Source organism: Ambystoma mexicanum, chromosome 3q, assembly GCF_040938575.1.
Source record: "Ambystoma mexicanum isolate Mex_15411 chromosome 3q, UKY_AmexF1_1, whole genome shotgun sequence".
Lineage (NCBI taxonomy): Eukaryota > Metazoa > Chordata > Amphibia > Caudata > Ambystomatidae > Ambystoma > Ambystoma mexicanum.
The window spans coordinates 745,830,838-745,846,332 of NC_090926.1; the positions used below are offsets into that span (position 1 = coordinate 745,830,838).

General features: G+C 42.9%; 1 long non-coding RNA gene across 1 annotated transcript in view; it reads right to left on the reverse strand.

The window, feature by feature from the left end:
* Positions 1-15,495, reverse strand: part of LOC138582934 (uncharacterized) — a 98,909-nt gene that overhangs the window by 55,567 nt on the left and 27,847 nt on the right. Inside the window, exons 2-3 of the long non-coding RNA XR_011305110.1 lie at positions 6,636-7,416; positions 4,513-4,619 (exon numbers count right to left, since the gene is read on the reverse strand). This is a non-coding gene — a long non-coding RNA (uncharacterized lncRNA). The remainder of the gene's footprint in view (positions 1-4,512; positions 4,620-6,635; positions 7,417-15,495) is intronic.

The window sequence follows — 15,495 nt, forward strand, 5'->3', positions numbered from 1 at the left end:
TCTGTGCTGCGTTAGGACCCCAGATCCAGACGACGAGTCTGCAGCTTGCTGCCTTCTACAGAGCCCAGAGACCCGGAGAAATCAGCACGTCCACGAGGAGGAGGGAGGACGCTGAACACTGTGTCCCGTGCATCGGGAGGTTTTCTCTGGTCACTTGCACTGACATGCATAGGTGAGCAGCTTGGCGTGGGGATTACACTTCTGTTTGACATCTGGAAACCCACATACAGCCCACAGTGCTTTGAGCACAGGTCAGGTCCTAATCGATCTTTAATGGTAGGAAGAACTGAAAGCCAACTGCCTAAACATTATTTATCATTCAGCAGCTGCGGCAGCCGCCTTGACCGTAATAATTGCAATTCTTGTAATTCCTGCAATGCCTACATTGCTCACAATGCCCTTGCCACTGCCCTCGCCATAACGAAAAATACTGACTGTGAGGAGAAAAATGCTGATAGCCCTCCCTCACCTGTTACAAGTTGTGGGGAAGAATATGTCTAATGGTACTCAAGGAGCAGCGGGGAAGGCCCAGGTACTGATTAGCGAAATTCACCAATTCCTTGGCAATTTGAACATCCCAGTAAGCGTGTACCCCTGGCAGGAAAAACCACCAAGCATCCTTCTAAGGGTAAGGTCGTCAAGCAAGATAGAGGCCCCAGCAACAGAGTCATGGGCACCCCAGGAGAGCTGATTGACTGGGACAATGAGGTTTCTGAGGTTGCCAAGGTCCATGAGGAGGGTACAGTCAACCCCACTAATGTTTGAAGGCCAGCGTGACCGCATGCCCCAGGCCCTGGAGAGTAGCTCCTCATTAGCAGGCATGGAAAACTAACAATTCCAGGCAAATGACACCCCATCATTTGCCACGATTACGCTGCTCACTACAGCCTGCTTAGCGGATATCACTGGGCCCACTGGTCTGACCCTCAAACGGCCTTCATTTACCAAACTTGACACTACTGCTATGCCTGAGGTCATGGGGTTCATAGTAAATGGCAGAGCGAGGGGGAGTAGTTCTACTGTCTGCAAACAGCAGGATGAAAATCAGGCATAATTCCAATCAAATTAGTACACACGAGGGTAGGGTGGGCAAAGAGGAGGGTTTTTGCAATCCATCCAATAATACCCCTGGGTAGGCCCCTTTATAAGCAGAGCAAACAGGTGTCGATGCTGGCATCAACCTTGATATTTAACTGCCCTATTGTATTACCTCCTCAGGCCCCCTCAACCCCCCGACCCCCCAAACTCCCTTGGGCCTGTACCCTTGATCAACTCGTAACGAGGTGGCACTAATGATACTGGGGCCCACATGGGTAAATGTAATCTTGCTTTGCTTGAATTGGCCACAATTAAAAAACTCCTCCAATTATTGTTGGAAGAGAGTGGGAGGGGAGAGTCTTTGTAGAAGATGCCCACCTTGAAGAAGGGCACAAAGAGGGATGTGAAGCTACCAGGGACTACATCACTTGCCCATCATGTTACCTCCTACAAGGATACAATTCCCAGCACGGTTAGCTTGGGCCCTATTAGAGAATTTAGTGGAAACCTAAAGGTAAAAGTGCTCTGCTTGACAATGTGTTTTATTCTCCATCTAGCACTCAGAATGCCACTCCATGCCAACCTACATTGAGCATTAAAGGGAGGTGGAATGGCCGCAGATCAAATTCCACCATGGGCAAGTCTAATAGTAGAACAGGTTTTCTGCCACTGAATTGCACTGGCACACATGCAAAGGGTTTAGGGCCTGGCAGGGGAAAGGCAGTATACTTACACAGAGTGCAAAAACTGCCCTGCTACTCCAATGAATCCAGTGAGGCACTTGTGAACAAGTGCACCTCTTGGTTTCGGGGATTGCGGGGGCTGCTTGCTTGTGGCACGGGAAAAGATCTTGCGGTGTACCAGGTAGCCTCAACAGGGGTAAAGTGCCTACAATTGTGTCCAAATTGACTTCCGAGACCCAAGTCTGGGAAATAGCATATTGGGGTTCGATAGGAGATGCCAGAATCCAGCCAAGCCTGAGATAGAAATCAGAGTGTATTATGGGGGTTATGCTGAAGTCTATCCCCAAGCTAGTCCCCATGGGCCTGCACTTTCTTGTGCTAAAACGGTCCCGCCGGGCAATAGGACACAGGGGAACCTCTTTGGGCCAATAACCTGCTTCCTGCTGATGCAAGTTTCACTACGGAAGTGAGTTCCCTGCGGGCATAAGTAGGGCATCAGGGTGTGGATATGATGTATTTATAATGGATGGTGCTTGTAATATTGTGATTTAATTGTGTTATGTTGTACTTTGATGGCCCTAAGGCGGCCAAATAAAGTTATTGATGATGATGATTAAATGCCTAATGTTGGTTGTCCTTAATCTATGTAGCGCAAGCCATGTATTGTTCCCGGTGACTGGTCCATTTACTCCCCGCCACAAACTGGTCACTGCTCCCTGTCAATTCTGATTTCCTATCTGTTGTACATTATTTTGTGATCAAAAGAGCATTATTCCTCTCTGCATGGATAAATACATAACTGTACCCAGTGCCTTAAAAAACAGAGTTTGAAAGAGACTATTTTTCAAAATCGTAGTTAGTACTGGAACTAAAACTGTTTGTCACAAAAGGTAACACACTGCCATTTGTAATTGTGGGCCACCTTTTTAATCTCGCTTCACCAAATAAACAAATTGTGATACTGGACATGTCATTAAATCTCTGTGCCTTGCCTTACCTTTCCTTGCCAGCCCCTGGAAGTAATTTAGTTCATAGCACATCCCATTAAAAAAAGTCTCTGATGGTTTCATTGTCTATATTGTTGTCTCATATGTAATAACAATGATATGCTCCCAATAGTTCAGAATAAAGAAGGATCCACACAGGATATTACTAGAAATATATTCTCTATGTAATTCTGTGAATTAATAAATGGCTTCAAACACAGGGAAGCTCTCTGCAAGAGTTATATAAGCAGTAAAATATCCCTAAAATCCTTGGGTGACATTAATAGTGTGTGGTTTTTTTCAAGATGATATCTTGGTTACAGGTTGGTCGGAGAAATAGCATGATGACAGGTTAACAAGTGTCTTGGAAAAAGCGAGTGGTTTTGGCTTAACTGTGCAAAAGAGCAAGAGCAAATTCAGAGCCGCTGAAACTGATTATCTAGAAAACATTATGCCTTAGTGCTGCATTAAACAGTTAGATAAAATATACATATGCTAGCTGTTCCCAGTGTAACATATGCTGTTCTAGCATATCTCAAAGGTCAATATCGGTCTGTAATTTATAGGGCCACTCTTCTGTCCCCCTTCTTAAATATTAGGAGTACCACAGATCGCTTCCAGGAAGTGAGTGTAGGTCCCTGTGTCTTAATGGTCACCAGCGATCGCTTCCAGGAAGGGGGCTTAGGTCCCTGTGACTTATTAATGGTAATTAAAAAGGCTAAACATGTAGCGAACAGTCTGCTTTTGAATTTGAAAGACATATTTGTATCAGATGGAATGATAGTTATGCGCGGTATAATAACAGTATCTAAGTTGCATCGATTATACAGGCCTCTATGATGGCTTTGTAGACACGTAATTGTCAACCCTGTTCCATTGCAGAGTCCCTGTGATGGCATAAGATTGTGTAGTAGCATAATTACAGCACCTACTTTCAGTTTTAGCATGTGAGAAGGCATTCATCCTACAGCGTTTTGATCTTTAGAGACTGAAACGTTGATCTGGTAAATTAACTGTTTATTGACACTGGAACCGCCATGCCCTGTGTGAAGAGAAGTGGGGGTGGAAAGAAGTAACTTGAAATTATTCTGAATGTTTGCGATAGTGGCAGGTGAAGGTGTCCTCGTAAAACAGTGCTCATTCTGTTTGTTAAAATGATAGCTGTTGTTGAATAGGAAGGGCACACAGAGGTGCACTTTGCCATTTGGACAGCAGAGGGCACCCTAACACTGATAAATTGCATCAGCTGAGTTTGGAACATACCTAAGCATTTTATATACATATATATAGATAGATATTCACATAATGAAATCTTATAATCTAAAGCATATCAATTTAATGTTCACATAGAATCTTCAATTTCAGTGAAGAAGACAAAACAAAGCCAATGTGTTTCAGATCAATTCTGGTCCTCCATCAGGGCATTGTTTGTAGATATAAAAAATAGGCAATAAAAAATAGGCAATCGTCATTGACTGGACCCAGACAGTGACCACTTGTTGTGGTAAGTTTCTTAATAATATCCAAGAAAATGGTACATGGAAATGTAGCTGTCTAGAAGATATGTCACAATGCCATCAAGGAATGGCATGGAAGCAAAAGCATCTGAAAACCTATTAACAAATATATGGCAATGTTCCCGTAGAAAAAGAGATTCAAAGAGTTCAACGTGGAAAAAGGAGTGATGGCCAGGCAAATTTGTCTATATTGCAGATAAAGAGGTTAAACAAAAATAATTGTTAAAAAGGAGGCAAAGAAGTCCTACATAAAGTATAGGATCAAATCCATGAAATAAATCATCTTACCAGTAATTTGGTGTGGCTGCATCTCAACGCAGCACACACGGCGCACAAAGTTAATGTAAACTGATAAAATGTCAGTCTTTTTATCAAGGAATGAGAGTCCAAAAAGCCTGCAAGAACAGTGAAAAACAAAAAAATTGAAAACAATGAGAAAAGCTCACAAAGGACGCTCAAAAGAGAAAAAAACTAAAAAAAACTATATAAAATTGAAAGGCAAAAATGAGAACAATAAAATAATCATGACAAAAATAATGAACAATTGACAGACATGAAAAAAAGAAATAAAGAAAAAAATTGAAAAAGGCAAAAAAAGAGAAATACAAAAATAGAAACAAATGAACTAATAAAAAAGTAATAAACCAGGAAAAAGTTTAAAAATTACAGAAACCGAATCACGGCAGGTCATAGGTGAGAGGGAATTTGAAGCATGCCATAAAACAAATATCAATGTGAAGAATTGGATATGGAAGTAGATAAACAAAATAACAATGTGATGAAAAATAGATAGAGCAAGTAAATAAGTCTGCACATTAGGTAAGAGAGGACGTTTAGTAAGCATCCCTTCATTGCAATCTATATTAGATAAAAGGGCTCCACACTTGGTATGATATGTATCAGACCTCACATTGAGTATTATTATACTCCACAGAAGATTCTGTCCACTGTGTTATCATGCGCATCATGTTTTAGAGAACCCTGGACCTGTTATCACACAAGCACAGGGCCTACCATGTTGCAAATGTACTGAGTTGCCTTTCTTAATATGGTTGGTATTGTGAGTTATATCTACACCAAGCATCATGTCACTGAGTACCAACACTGAACCTTTCTGATATTCCAGTGAGACGTATGTACCCAAATCTGCTCACAAGCAGAAATAGAGAGATTATCCGTGAGTGCAATGCAAAAATTAGCATATATATATATATATATATATATATATATATAATATTACATGGCCTGCGGTAGCGGCCATGTAGTTATTGTTAAATTGCTAAACACATAGGAAGAGCACTTTTTGGGCGTCTTATAACTTCGCTCTCCCTGGACAAATCCTCATCAAACTTTGCAAAAAAAGTATATGGCCCACTCTGAATTTCTTTGCAAAATTAGGTGAGGTTTAGTACAGGGGGTAACAAAGTTATAAGGGGGGTCCCAAAATTTATTTTTTTCCCATAGACTGAATGGAGAAAACATTTCTGTCACGCCTACAGCCCAAACCGCTGGACGGATTTTCACCAAATTTGTGGCAGGCGCAGCAGCTTGGGCCCGAAAGCGTGCTTTTGTAAATTTGGTGAAAATCCGTCTAGTACTTTTTAAAAAAATGACCAAAAAGTGGGTCTGAAAAATGTGTGATATCTATGTCTATGGATAATCGGCTTGCGTCATGTCCGCGGACACACAACGCGTTTGCTGATTGGTTGGACTGAAGTGTGAGGTGTGTCAGATTTTTGGAAACGCCCGCCATCTTGGATTCGCGGACAGCAGTCTGTGTCTGTGGACATCGCAGTAAAAACATATTAAACAACACAACATCAAACTTGTCAAATGTATCAAATAATCTCTGGGGAGGTGTGATGAGGATGGGATGAGATATGGCTGCAAGAAGCAAAAAATGTTTGGTGGGATTCTGTCAAGAGGGGCAAAATTAGAGAGGGGGTCTCAAAATAATGTAAAGGCTTATAAAAGAGGTGCCATTTGACAAATCTACACTTAATTTGGCAAACTGATAATAGATCTAGATATAAATGTTTTTGCGAAGTTTGGTGGGATTTTGTCAAGGGGGGCAGAATTAGGGGGGGTCCCAAAATAATGTTAAGGTTTATAAATGTGGTGCCATTTGACAAATCTACACAAAGGTTTGCAAAAAGATTATAGATTGAGATATAAATGTTTTCGTAAAGTCTGAATGGATTTTGTCAAGTGAGTGCTAGGTTATATGACGATTGGGTGTGCATACATTTGACACTTTTGACAAAATGAAACATGGGTGGATTTCCAGCAAACTTGTGTAAGGAGCATTGAGAAGGATCTGAAAGCATGGTTTTGCAAATGTGACTTGTTTTATTTTTTGACAAGTGTCTTAATGTGGGTACAAAAAATAGTGATATACCTGTAATGCTCACCTTGTATCCACGGGGACGCCTTATCGACTGGCCGGGATACTCTTCAGTCCCTTCCCCTTCCCTGGAGTTCGTGATGTCGAGGGTTGGCTCCAGGATGCAGGAGATGAAGCTTAACAGTTGCTCTTTCCCTGGCAACCAGGCTCCCAGGCTCCCGATTCCCTTGCGGTTCCCCTGGGATGTCTCTCACCATGGTTTCTATAAAGGTGCGATCTCCATCCTGCCGCGCTGGGCAGGGGCGCGTCATCAATGGCACCGTACCACCGAGATTCTTCACTGGCGAGGGCCAGAGTCCAGACCGGCTGCGCCTCCGCACTTTCAGGTAGATGAAGTTGAGAGAATGTCTTTGGTGATGTAAGCACAAATAACCTTCTCCTCTTTTTTTGCAGTTGTTGGAGGCCGAGGCCGAGGCCACAGCTGGGAGTGAAAAGGTAAGATGAAACGCCAAGCGGTGCAGAGAGCGTCCTTGCAAATGGCTAACCTGTGCTATTGTCTTGCAGGTCGAGAAGAATAAATTAGGAGTGGTTCTCCAGAAACCACGGGAACGGAAAATGTCTTGGAAAAGATGGCCCTCCTGGCAGACTGGTAAGCTGCTCACGTGACAACAGGGATGGAGCCGGAGGAAGATGGTGAGGGTTGGTTGGTCTCGGCAGCCGGAGGATGCCATGGAACAGGTAAGTTGGGGATGCTTCTTGCCCTTTTTCTCATCGCCCTTGTTGGCCAGGATGCTGAGCACGACCCGGTGAACAGCAAAACAAACGATGGGTTTCCCCTACTTCGCTGGCTGAAGGGAAGCAACAAGCAATAATACATGGAGGTCAAGCCAACGGAAAGGCAAAGGAGTTCACTCAAAGGACATTATTCAACCATGTAGACAGGGTAAAGACCCTCCTAACTGCCCCACAGATCATCATACATAAAAAAATTGATTTATAACATTATATTTATTAGTTGCAAATAAAGACTTAAAAAAGTATTAAATTGTCTAAAGCTCTAGTACAATATACATAAATATATTTAACAATTAGCTAAAAAGGTGCATACTGTTTAAAGTGCTAGTATCAAATATTGACTGCTGTAATAGGTCACCAGCCAATCAATCGCATGAAACCTAAGAGTTAATCTGGGCATGCCGTGGGTGGAGCCCCAAGCGAGTGAAGGGAATCACTCAAGTGGGGGACCCCCAGTCGCTCTGACCAGACTAAATATATAAATAATGAAATGAATATCAAAAAACACAGTCCAAATAATATTAAATCCAGAAAACCGAACAGAGAAAATTTCATTTCAGTAATCAAATCAGGAACACAAAACAAAAACTAGAGAAAGAAATATATCGAATTCCAAAATAAACAGTCAAGCACACACACTAAAATCTAACTATGGGATGCTGTGCGTCAACTACTAAGGTGTTATGGAAAAAGAAAAAACAAATAATAAATGTGAATGACATGGCACCGTTATAAAATAGTAGTTTCGATGGACGTAACACATCTAACAAGACATGCAGGTGATGACCATCTTCGTCAGGACATAGCATTCCCTTGAAATTCATAGATTCTGGATCGTTCATCTGTGTTTTTCTGAACGTGCCCATATGTAATTCACAGGACCCAGTGAACGTCACGCTGCTAAAGCAGAATAAAGAGAAGCGCGTGCCTTCAATCGGGCGTGGTTTAAATAGCCAGCAGGTATCCCAGGTGCCTTCGGGCAAGCCCCGCCCTAGATGCAAGACCGCCGAATGCAGTTCCCCAGCGTTCCGCATGGGGGCAGCCATGCTTGTCCATTGCCCATGGAAACCCCGTCCTAGCATGTGTCTCTGATGCCAACAGCGCCAGGACTGGCTCCAAGGGATTCGAGGGGGGCCGAACAGAGTCTTTAGGGCCCCGTGGACACTCGGTGGGGACAAGGTTGTGACAATACCTTTGGTGACTGAGGTGTAGCCTGTGGCCATGGGCAGTGGCCAGATTGTGTGGGTCATGGAATAAGGTCATGATCCAAAACAAAACATGGGGTTAAATTGGCCATGTCCACCTGGGACTGGCTTTGTGGTAAAGTTATTCGAAATTGGGATAGATTTGAAAAGGAAGAAAAACGTGCGTGTGGTAAATGGTCATAGTGTTCTCTTTTTGCCTTCTGCAGGCTGCCACGGAAAGCGAAGAGGGGCTCTGTATGGAATCCTCCCTTCCCTTTCATTGGTGCCCATCTTGGAAAACGATTTTCCTTCCTACACCGGGATGCCAGAGGCGTTCCGGTGTAGGAAGAAGAATCCTTTTTTTTAGCACCCCGGATTCCTGCCTTTGGGAACCTAGGGTGCTAAAGGCCTTCATCCCCCATTACAGGGGCTGGAATGGTGGGGATAATGGTCCAGAGACCTCATTATCCAGCCTTGCTTCGCTTGGGCTGATAACTTGGGCTGCCGGGCCGGAATCCACTGTTCCAGTCCCTGGAACGGAGGATGCATGCCACAATATTTCCATTAGCATAACACAAAATGCAAATGCAATGTTGGAAAAATCTTAGAGTCTATGCACTTTACTGAGAAATATAAAATTGATGGAGTCTAGACTTTTTTTTTGTTCCATTTTTTAACTGTTTAAGGTGGTTCCGAAAGGAACATTTCTTTTATTGTTTTTGGATGTATTCTTTTTTTGGCAGGAGAGCTAGGAACGAAAGGTGGGGAGGGAAATAAGGGAAGAGGCACCAAACACTAATATGGAGGGGTAGGTGGACAGGGGAAAAAGTTGCGTGTGTGTTATTTCTAAGGTAGGGGGCAGTGTTTCTCATTCTCCTTGATTACAGCAGTGGTGCTGGCTCTTGAGGAGGAGGGATGGCATTAGCTGATGCCATTTTAAGATAAATAGCAGTTTTGCTAAACGTATGCACTGTGTACTAGATTGTTTATGGATAATGAGTAGGAATAGGTGTTGGAGCTGTGCAATGGAAATTTTGAAGTTGAAAGTTCCTAGATCAGTAGAAAATGCAGTTTCGAACTGCCCGTGAAGCAAGGATCTTATTGCAAAGTGCGGACGGGTTCTCAGACACGTCATCATGCCGTGCTCCAGCATATGGTCATGTGGCTCTGTCCGGAAGGTCCGCAATGAAGTCAGATGTTCGTAGACGTCTATGGATGAAAAACTAGTTGAAATAGTTGCAAAAAGTGTATAGAAGTGTTAAAAATGATTATAGAGGTGGGAAATGGCAGAGTTCTAAGGTGACACTTTGTAAATTGGACACAAATATTGCTATATTGGGTAAGTATGATATTAGTAAGTTGTAGGAACATGGCATGCACTGGTAAAAACCCATGAAATTCACTGAACAAACTTTGTTAAAGGGACGTTATGGTTAAGTTGCACTAATAAAAACCTATGAAATTCAATGAAAAAACGTTGTTAAGAGGACGTTATGGTTAAGTTGCACTAATAAACATAACATTTGTGATGTCATCTTTGATGTCCTGGGTGTTAGTCTTAGCAGTGCACGGTGATGGCGTGAGTTATGTTGCTTAGCTTGGTCAGGCTCTGGTGTGGCTGACTTCTTTCCTCTCCGACTGACCATCCCAGGTCCAACTTGGGTCCTTCCTCTCTGATATCGTTTTCTCTACCTGTGGTGTCCCCCAGGGGTCTAACCTCTCTCCCTGGTTTTTCAACCAATACCTGCACTCCTGGCCCACCACATCGCCACTCTCAGCCCCCACTTCCAGTGCTATGCGGATGACACCCAGCTCATCTTCAGGTGACCCTCGGCCTCCTCCTCTACTTCCCTCATCTCTGACTGTCTGCTATCCAGCAGTGGTGTGCTGCCAATGACCTCTGCCTTAATGCCAGTAAGACTGAGATTCTCCTCATCGGCACACCCGCTCCCTCCTTTCCTGTAGCTCTCTGGCCGGCCTCTCTTGGCCCTCTTTCGGATCCCACCTGCAAGGCTAAAAACCTCAGGGTCATCTTCGACTCTACACTCGCCTTCTCTCCCCACATCTCTGACGTCTCTAAGAAGTCACACGACCAGCTACACCTCCTCAGGGGTATTCTTCCTTTCCTCTCCTTCCCCCCAGAAGCTCATTGTCTCCTGAACAATGGTTCTCTCTAGACTGGACTATTGCAACAGACTATTTCTTAATCTGCCTGCTTCTACTCTCCGCCCTCTGCAACATATCCAAAACAGGAATGCGAGACTTGTCCTTGGCCTCAAGCCAAGGGATCGTATCTCTCCAGGAATGAAATCTCTGCACTGGCTCCCAGTGGCGGTGAGGATTAAGTTCAAAACCCTCTGCATCGTCCACAAGGCCTTCTAGGGACGGGGGCCTCAACACCTTCAACTCTCTCTTCCTAAATACCTTCTTTCTCGAACTCTTCATTCATCTACCTCAAACTCCCTCAGGGTCAGTCGCTTCACCAAGCAACGAGTTGGTGGTAGATCTTTTTCCTCGGCTGGGGCCTCTCTGCCTCCCTGAAACTTGAGGAGAATCATCTTCGGTCCCGGAAGCACCTCAAAACCATTCTCTTTGCTTTTGCTTTCTCTCCCTCTCTCCCTTGCTGACCTCCTGGCTGACACTGAAAGCGCACTGGTTACCTGGCCACCCTCTGATCTCGGGGCCAGGTCCCCTCTCCCGCCAGTCGCAATCCTGCACTACCTTCCTGGCCACCCCCGCACTTGGGGACTGTTTCTGTATCCCTACAGTCCCACTACCAGCACTTGACACATGTTGTCTGCCTTTACTCTTGCACTTGCCACCTGCTGGCCTTACCTTTACTGTTATTTATTTATATCCCATGCACGGAACTATCCTCTCCCCCTTCACCCCCGCACCTCTCCTCCTTCCCCTTCCCATGCACTTGCACGAACCGAATGACACTTGACCTAGTAGGATCTTTGTTTGTCTTCCCCCTGTTCCCCCTCCCTTGACTCGTCGCTCCTTGAAACACTTGTGTATAGGCACGTTATAAATGCCATATCATATCATATCATAACTGGCAAATTTCTGGGGTTTTTCGGTTTTACTTGTAACCATAACGTCCCTTTAACAAAGGTTTTTCATTGAATTTCATAGGTTTTTATTAGTGCACCTTAACCATAACGTCCCTAAGGGTTTTCATTGAATATATATATATATATATATATATATATATATATATATATATATATATGGAAAAACAAGGAAAGGTGCGCACTCCAATTTTCCGCATGCGCATGACCTTCCAGGCCACTGGTGTACTCCTCCGACCGGTTTCTGTGCCAATACACGTCATCAGGGAGGCTGGGTGGACTTGCAGCTCACCGCAGGTGATAAAAATCTGCTGCAAGGGCTACTGGTAGATGTACTCATCTGGTCAGCAGAGAAAACGCTCACGCCCAATCCCACAGTGGAGAAAGGGGGGGAGTGTAGCCTCAAGTGAGGCACTCCAAAGCCGGGCATATATAACCCTGGTGCGGCACCTTCTCAGGTCTTGAGGATTCCACCCCTCAAGGTCCTGCGAAAAATGGAAAAACAAGGAAAGGTGCGCACTCCAATTCTCCGCATGACCTTCCAGGCCACTGGTGTACTCCGACCGGTTTCTGTGCCAATATACGTCATCAGGGAGGCTGGGTGGACTTGCAGCTCACCGCAGGTGCAGGTGATGACGTGTATTGGCACAGAAACCGGTCGGAGGAGTACACCAGTGGCCTGGAAGGTCATGCAGAGAATTGGAGTGCGCACCTTTCCTTATTTTTATATATATATATATATATATATATATATATATATATATATATATATATATATATACATGCACAAATCGGAAGTAGGCAGACCCCACACCGGTTGTAAAGATGCGTAAACAACCAGGATGGAATACCTTGGAAAGTTTATTGGTGCTTAACACAGCTAAAACAGAGCACAAGGGAGGCATATATACCTATGCATAGCTTGTGTTAGCAACTTAACTTCCTAAATCACGTTGCGTAACAGCCCATCACAACTGCAGCACCATCCATTAAACGCAATCTTTCGAGTAGTGACAAGTAGTAAGATCAAATTGATATTGGTGTGATGCACTCGGACACGCCATTTCCGTGGGAAAAGAGATTAGGGTAAACTGAGTTATCCATATTTTGATAAATATTCTTTCAACCCAGAATGCATTTGTGAATGTGAAACCTAAGAGTCAAGAAGGCATACAAACTTCTTTTTGTGTGTCATGGTTTCGTTTTTTTCACTCTTATATTATTAATTTCTTGCAGTGGTTTTCTGTCTATCTATTTTGCACCTGAATCATATTTTTTAGAATGCCTGATCAGGAATGATTTTGGTTTATTTTTCATCACGTATGATTACTTTTTTATTAATCTTCTATTATTGTTTGTGGTTTATTTGACTTTTAAAGTATCTAATTATTGTAGCACTTGTCAGTTACTAACATCACATGGTTACTTATATTTTGTTGGGAGAGTTTGATTGACAAGGAAACTGTCATTCGTAAGAATCATCATATGCCAATGTCCTGATTAAGAGATAGGCTTGAAACACGTGTTGGCTTAAAGAGAGGAGCATTCCAGTTAATCTGGCTCCTAGATAGTAGAGGTTCCGTTAATTGAGGGTCTCACAAAGAGATTTCATGAAAATAAAGGACCAACAAAGAGACTGCACATTCAGATGAATTTTCATTACAAATGCAAAACTGGGAAGGCGCTGTTGGGCACTGAGTCGCTTTTTGTTCGTCTTTAAAGTAAATAAGTTACATCAAATCATACATTGTATAAAGCAACATACTGTCTAATAATCCCAAAAATCTCATCTTGTATACAAAAGGAGAACACAAATGGTACTTCTCACAGTAAGTATGCTACGTATGAAACAACCTCATGAAATGTTATAGCAGTGAAGGCAGTATCATTAAACACAATGTAAACTCATGATTTCATTAATTCCAACAGGCGATAATGCATCTAGCCTATGTATCCAATATGCACCTCTGATTAGATCTAATCACTATAAATTGTCCCAACTATCACGTTCCTCCATTACTTTAAGTAGTTCAAACAAAAGCTGGGAGATAGTGCCCAAAATTCCTGAAGTGTCTAGCTACTGAGGAATTCGAGCTGCTAGTTCTGCTACAAGAACAGTGTTCTTTCCATCTTATGCTTTCTAAATGTTTGTGCCACATTGTAGATACCACATGGGCAACGTATAGAATATCTAATGTACCCCGAATCACATGTGGGCAAACCTCTTGAGTAAAATATTTTCACCTGTTTTAGAGTGGAAGACAATGTTACCTTTGACAATGTTATTGCAGTTGTCGCAATGTAGACGTGGACATGTCCCCATGCATGCTGGAATGACATGTCTCTTAATTCCTTCATTGGTATTAACAGGAAGGTCATGTAAGTTACTACCTCTCTGTAGACAAATACCGGGGAAGTTGGAAAAGGGAAGTAGGAAAAAGTTGTCTGGTTCTAGGGTCTCACCTGAGGATATCCCAATGTTTCTGGATGCATCTATTGATTTGATTACTTTGTATACATCATTAAGCTACAAAACCAATTGAAGGTGAAGCACTCTCTTATTGTGTAAGAGATGTTCCCGGTATCTATTGGGTGCCTTGAGGCATGCATTGCCAAGTTCTTCATCAGAGTATCCTCGGTCAGAAAATCTTTCTAGTAGTTTCGAAACTAAATGTTGGTATCTTTGTTCATCACTATAATTCTCTTTATCTGTAGTAGCTGACTGTATGGTAGACATTTGATTAGTATTAACTCAGCTGATAAAGTCGTTTTTTTTCTATCAGTTGGTTTCTGAAATAGGCTAGTTGTTAATTTAGAAAGTGCAGGTGTAATCTGTACATCAAGTAAATGGATGCCTGGATCCACAATCTCTGCTATGAATTGAATGCGGTCATCAATCACATTAATATATTCGAGAAAATCCAGTAATGACAGGTTTGGGCCATGCCAGATGGAAACAATATCATCAAAATATCTGCCTCAGTATTTAAGGTATTTGTGCCAAACGAGATGGTTGATAATATGGTCTGACCCAAACATATGCATAAAGCAGTATGCCTGTAAAGGTGTTATAGTGGCACCCATAGATGTTAGTGATGTTTCTAAATATTGTCGACCTTTAAAGCAAAAATGAGAATTCTATAAAATAAACCCCAATAGTGTCATGATGAACTCCTTAGCTGCTCCTATGCAATCTTCCTTGACTAGCATCCATTCTACAGCTTCATGTCCAAGGTCGTGAGGTATTGCGGTATCTACTCTTCCCGTCCACAGTGTATACAATGTCATTGGCTTCAAAAAGAATAGTTTCAAGGACCTGTAGAAAACGTGTGGTGTCTTTGATGGAGGTTTTTTTTTTAGTTGCAAGAAAAAAATCAATATACGTCCAGAGCAGTTGCAGAAGTCCCTCAGTAGCTGCCACTACCTGTTTCCATGGTGGTTTAGTGGGATTTTTGTGCTTTATACAAAGGGGATTAAAAATAACAGATCTTTAGGATGTTGTTTGTATAATTAAGACTTGGTCTTATTATTTATGCAATGTAAGCCAAGAGTTAGTTTTCATGTTCCTAGTAGGATCATAGTCCAGTTCAGCATAGGTATTCCCCTTGCTCAGTTGTGTGTGAAACCTGAAGTATTCTCCCAAGTAGATCCCGAGAATCCCTTATTCAGGTGGCCAGGGAAGGGCTGGCGCTCTCAGATCCCAACCCTGGGGGTGGACGAGCAAGGGAGAATCACCTGAGTATGGGAGCCCGGGGTTACGCTTGGGAGATTCTCCTAGTCAAGATGCAGTATTATGCCAGGAAAGAACAAAAGGAGAACAAAGTCCTTGAGGGCTTCAAAGGCTGTACCAACACAACCGCCCTCCTGCCCAAGG